Genomic DNA, 6,740 nt, shown 5'->3' with positions numbered 1-6,740 from the left:
ATAATAAAATTATGGCATTTGCAGGCAAATGGATGAAATTGGAGAATATCATGCTAAGTGAGATAAGCTAATCTCAAAAATCCAAAAGATGAATGATCTCACTGATAAGCAGATGATGACATTTAATGGGGGGTGGGAGGGGGGAAGAATGGAGGAAGGAGGGATTGTATAGAGGGAAAAGAGAGGTGGGAGGGGTCAGGGGAAGGAAAAAATAATGGAATGAATCAAACATCAATACTCTATGAAAATGTATGAATATGCAAATGGTATGCTGTTACTCCATGTACAAACAGAAACAACATGTATCCCATTTGTTTACAATAAAAAATAAATAAATAAAATAGCTCTTGTTATAGTTTCACATTTCTGTTTAATGCGTGTGTTGAATTACTTGTTATTGAAGCATAGCAGCTTCTCCTTACCATTTATTGTTAAGGACTTTAACTGGCCGTCTTCTTCAACTTCTACTCTTTCTTTACCATTCTCGACAATTCTCTTTGTAGTGATTTTTCTGCCACTTACTATTTTGGTAGAAGTTGATATAGATTTGAAGTTACCCATCCCGCTGCTGCCAAATGATGTAGAAGAGAATGAAGAAAGCTACCATGACCTAGTGACCCAAATGAAGTAAATCCTGTAAAAAATGAAGAAAATCCACCTCCAAATAATGGAAATGCACTGAAAGCAGAGAAAAATTAGCCTGTACCTCGGTTTCTGCTTCCTCGGGGACCCCTTCGGTGTCCAAAAAAGTCTTCAAATGGGTCTTCAAAGAAGTCAAACGAAAACGGGTCCCTTCCACCAAAAAATTCCCTGAAGACATCATCTGGATTCTGCAACGTGAAGCCAAACTCAAAAGGACTATCAAAATGAATTCCATCTCCACCATTTAAGCCTTCTTTGTCATACTTGTCATATATATTCCGTTTTTTAGCATCTGATAACACCTCATAAGCCTCAGCTACTTGTTTGAATTTTCTCTCTGCTTCTTATTTATTCTCAGGATTTTTGTCTGGATGCCACTTTAGTGGCAGTTTCTGATATGCCTTTTTGATATCCTCGGGAGAGGCATGTCTCTGCATGCCTAGAACTTCATAGTAATCCACCATGTTTTAACAGATTGTTGGAACAAATCTGAGGATGGGTGGATGGGACGGGGCGGGACAGGGCAGGCCAGGCGGCTGGGTGCTCATGGTCTGGCAGGGCTGTGTTGATGGTGGTGGCAGCCTAAATATTTTTTTAAAAACTGTAGAATAAAAGAACACATTCAAAACATAAGATTCTTATGGAGAAACCAAAATAAGTCAATTGGCAAGAATTTCAACTAAAAATTTAATATATTTTTAAAATTAAATATTGATTGGAAATATTCAAATGAATAGAAATCTTATTCTTAGTATCTTTCTTCCTCAAAATACCTTAACTACACTCTAGAATCACTTGCTAGAAATGGGAAAATAAAATCTTTGATGTATCAAAATGCTCTATGCAGTGACAATAGTAGAAATGGAGAATAACTCTCAGAGCACTGCCTTATGTTATTGTATGTTCCTAAAATAAGTACTTTAGTCAAAATAGGCTCCAAAGGGCAACAAACCCCCCACCTTCTTTTAATGTTTTTTTGATCAGTATTAAAGTTCTATGGCTGAAGATTTTTAGATCTATACAACCTGAACATTAGTCTCTGTGCATGTCTTTTCTGTGATTGCATATCTTCATTCACTTTCACATTTGTATCATTTTTACTGTGATATTATTTTTGTGCAATAAATACTTTGTGATGAGAGGTGTTTAGAGGTAGTATTTTGGTTCTATTCTATTTACTTGGAATGACCCAAACTTTACTTTTTCCATATGGAAACAAGTTTGGAAATGGATCTTATTACCTACCATTAAATATGGAACATCAAAAAACACTTTAAACACAGTTATATAAATAAGTACAAATAATTATTGAGATTGAGTTTGAAAGAGTGGAAAGGGTTTTACAAATGGTCCCTTGATCATTTGAATCTTAAATTCTATCAAATGCTCTGTACTGGGAAGGGAGAAATGATGAAGAAGAAAAAAACAGAATCATTGTTCTTCCTTTAGGCTACTTTTTTGATAAAGAAGAATGTGAACTTCCAGGTTTGGTGACAGAAGTTAGTAGTCTAACCAATCTCATTTCCAGGCTGGCCTAGCTCTGGCTTTCATAGGTGAATTAAAAAATGTCTCCATCTATCTGATACAGAAATACTGGTGTGCATGTAGGGGAGGAGAGGCAGGAGAAAATAATAGAAAAATGGAGACCCAGACTGACAGGTTTAGTACCCCTAGTGAGTCAGAAAAGGTCACAGAGAACTGTTAGTCACACAATTTTTAATGTATTCTTGTAAGTAGAGTAGAAAATCATTCAGTTTGTGAAGAAACAAAAATTTGAAAAAAAACTGTTACTGGTACCTCTTCTCAAGAAGGAAACAAATTTCTTTAGTCCGGTTTATACATAAAATAGTTTAACTCAAACAGATTTACAAAATGACATTTTATATTTAAATATGAACAGGCACTTCTCTCCCACATGCACACTCCCTTTCTTAACATTACCTGGAACTGTAGGACCCTATCCACAGGGTTGTCACTGGAGAACACACCATATTTACTACCCTCGCCCAGATGAGTCAGGTCCCTAAGACTGTCTTTTATTTCACTAGATGACATAATTTCAGTAAGTGTCAGCAACTATTTATAAGCTACTTACCATGTATAAGTGTTGTTCCAAAATTTTGTCAAAGCTTATTTTTTCTGTCCTCTGAACAACCTTATGGGGAAACTACTATCATATAGCATTCTGCAGATGAAGAAATGGAGGCCCAGGGTGATTGCCTAACTGGTTCAAGGACACTGAGTTAGCTAGATTTCATAACCTGCATTGAATATAGATGTCATGATCTTAACCTGTATGTGCTTCAAAAGAATCTAAACTTACAACTTTCCTTAGTTCCTACAAAGTGCTATGTTGTTATCCAGTCACCAGGCACATCTTCATGCTCATCTTTCTGAGTTATCCAGGCATCTCAATTGCAGCAGAGCTAAGGTGGAAGCAGCCATTATTATTCCTATCCCAGTCCTTCCTATTTATCTCTCTGCCTACTCTTACAAATGTGCATCTGTAACCTAGCCCATATATAGAGTGTCTGTATTAGTAACATGATTGTAAGTTTTTTCCAGTAAGTTAATTTTTCTACTTCTCTTAGAAACTGCCAATGAAAAGTCTTCCTCAACACAAAAGATCAAAAATTCACCCAGGCATTGTGATGCATGCCTATAATCCCAGCAGCTGGGGAGGCAGAGGCAGGAGGACAGTGAGTTTAAAGCCAGTCTCAGCAAAGCAAGGCACAAAGCAACTCAGTGAGACCCTGTCTTTAAACAAAATAAAAAGTTAAAGATAAAAATTCAAGCAGCTTTATATTTACTAACTTAGTGATAGTCTTTCTATCTTAGTCTAATAGAATATTGGTGAGTTAAATGGATTTTCTAGATCAGTGATGGCATCTTTTGACTTCAGCTAAAAATCGTGATAACTGAGAGAAACTCCTATCTACCAAAACCCAGAATCTAAACTTAATGTCCAAAAATAAGTTCCAGTTGTGAACTGAAAAGGAAATAGGGGAAAATACTGTAATGTTCCTTGTGTCTACAGTAATACATTAAAAACTTTGAAGATTTCAAGTTTGCTACATATATTTGCTGATATACATTACAAACAAACACACACACACACACACACACACACACACACAGATTTCTCAGTAGCCCACTCATGAGCTTCTATTGCCTCTTACCATTTTTAAATGGATGACCTTGATAATGAAAAATATAATCAATTAAAGAATATATGTTAGAAATTTAAGAAACAGAGCCAATAATATTAGAAATTAAAAAAATTAAAAAAATAAATGTGTTTTAAAACTACACAAAACAAAAATAACTTAAAAACACAAAGCAGAGAATCAAAATAGCTAGTTTTACAAAAAAACTAACTGAAAAACAAGGAAATATCAGAGGACTCAAAGTAAAAAAGCCATTTGAGAAAAATCAAAAAGCTAATTGGCAGAACTAAGTCCTTCCTTATCAGGAATTATTTTAATTTTAAATGTTCACAAGTCTAAAGTTAAAATGCAAACATTTGAAGAATGACTAAAAAATAGTACATCAATATACTATCCAAAAGAGACTTTTTTAGATATATATACACACACACACACTCAAAGAGGTTGAAAGTAAAAGAACAGATAAACATATTCCAACCAAATAGTAACCAAAAGTGGAACAGGGTGGCCTTACTTTTGTTTGGAAAAAATAGACTAAGAAAAATTACAAGAGATGAAGGACATTATATATAGATAAAGGTTTACTTTATTAAGAAAATAGAGAACCACTACGATCATATATGCACCCAATATAAGAAGCAACATAATACCTACTGTTTGATTTTATCACATACATGATTCATAATTCCCTATGGTCTTTACTGATAGAAAATGCTATCCTACCATTTCTGTTCATTGTATCAACCAACATTGTAGATGTCACAATAGGAAATAAGTATATAATTTGATCCAATATGTCCTATGCATAAGTTTTAGTTGTTATTTATTTTCCCCAATCTGTGAGGCACCCTAAGCCTACAGGATTCCTCAAAGTTTCTAGAGTAGAAGCCCTCCTTCTTCAGATCCATTTGAACAGATGTGTAGACACATGAAAAATATTTGAAAGCAATGGAAGAAAACATCCAAAACAAAATAGTGTGATTCAATAATGGACTCCACTAACACTGAAAATGCAGAAATGTCAGGGGAGGAATTTAGAAAGTACACAGATAAGATGATCTAAGAGGTAAAATATGATGGAAAGAGTAAAATCACAGAGAAAATACAAGAAGTGAAAGATCATTTCATTATGGAGTCAGAGATTTTGAAGAAAAATTAACTGGTAATTCTTTTTTTTATGTGGTGTTTCAGATAAAACCCAGTGCCTCATGCATGCTAGGCAAGTGCTCTACAACTGAGTCACAACCCCAGCCCCAATTGATAATTCTTGAAATGAAAGAATCAATACAAATTTGAAATTCAATGGAAAGCATTACCAAAAGACTAGATCATTTTAAAGATTTTCAGGCAACAAAGGCAATATACATAATCTTAAAACTTAACTTGATCATGTTAAAGATGTTAAGAGACCATGAACAAAATTTTCAAAAAAATATGAGATGATATTACAAGATCAGATCTAGGATTTCCAGGGGCTCTGAGGTATAAATTAAAGAAATGCACAATAATTTCAATAAAATAATAATGGAAACACTTTTAAATCTTAAAAACGTTATGGAAAATCAAATACAGGAGTCATACAGGGCTCCAAATATACAAAATTACAACAAACCCATTTCAAGTGACATGTATTAATCAGCGTTCCCTAGAGGAACAGAATCAACAGGAAGTATGACTATAAAAGGGGATTTATTGGATTGGCTTACATGACTTGAAGTTGAATAGTCCACAATGGCTGTATGCAGCAGGAGACCTGGAAGAACCAGAAGCTACACAGTCCAAGATAGACAAACCCCAAAATAAGAAAGATCAAACAGTGCTAACCTAGTTTGAGAACAAGGCTTCTGGAAACTACATGGAGATTCACTGGCAGAGTCTGTTTTGGAAGAGTGAAAAAGTGAGAGTCTGATATCCTCAGATAATCCAAGCACTGATCAACAACCTCTTCAAGAAGAGCCAATCTTGTATCTGCACCTGCTTCCTTGTTCTTCCAGTATTTATTCCATCCTATTAGGCAGTGCTACCCCCTCTTAGGGAGGATCTCCTCTTCAATTCACTATCCCATGTTCCAATCATTCCTAAACACACCCTCATTGACACACCCAGAGACCTTTTAATCATCAGCATCTCTTAATCCAGTCAAGTTGATAATTCAAATTAAGCATTACAAGACATTATTATAAAAAATCCTAACTTACAGAAAATGGACAGAATTTGAAAAGCAGCTAGAGATAAATGAGTGGTCAGATTTACAATTTAACCATTGTAGATTTCAGCTGAATTTTCAACCCAAATGCTAAAAGCTAGGAGGGCTTGAAATATTTTGCACAGAATTCTAAAGGACAAAGTATACTATCCAAGGATACTATAACCAGGAACATTAAGGTTCATATATGAGTTAAAATAAAAACCTTCCATGATAAACAAAACTTAAAAGAATTCACAGGTTGAAAGATGGAACTACAAAACATATTCTGTAAAATAATTCATGAATAAGACATGAAGAAAACATGAAAACCATCACAGAATGAAACTATACTAGGAAAATCAAAGGAAAATTAAATTCAACTTTAAAAGTAGAAATAAATCAATATGACAGGAAATAAAATAATAATTAGGTGCTTTAATGGACTCGATTCATCAATCAAAAGACAGATTTTATTGAAACACTAGACTCAACAATGCTGTTTCCAAGAGACTCAGCTCATAGACAAAGACATACACAGACTGAAGAAAAATAGGTGGTAAAAACCTTATCACTCACATGGATCAATAAGGAAGCAGGTGTTTCTACTCTCATATCTGATAAAGTGAGATTCAAGCCAAAGTTAATCAAAAGAGACAAAGAAAGTCATTTCATAATGCGAAAGGGAGAGACAAAGGAGGTCATTTCATAATACTTAAGGGAGTCATAAAATAATAAGAATTAAG

The 6,740-nt window shown here is 34.4% G+C and overlaps 1 pseudogene across 1 annotated transcript; it reads right to left on the bottom strand.

The window, feature by feature from the left end:
• Positions 1-387: 387 nt before the first annotated feature.
• Positions 388-1,106, bottom strand: LOC306652096 (dnaJ homolog subfamily B member 6-like; annotated as a pseudogene). The gene has a single exon. The product of its transcript is annotated as a dnaJ homolog subfamily B member 6-like (transcript).
• Between the last annotated feature and the right edge of the window lie 5,634 nt (positions 1,107-6,740).

This window comes from Sciurus vulgaris, assembly GCF_902686455.1.
Source record: "Sciurus vulgaris genome assembly, contig: HiC_scaffold_629_arrow_ctg1, whole genome shotgun sequence".
NCBI lineage: Eukaryota > Metazoa > Chordata > Mammalia > Rodentia > Sciuridae > Sciurus > Sciurus vulgaris.
This window is presented reverse-complemented; position numbering and strand designations above follow the sequence as displayed.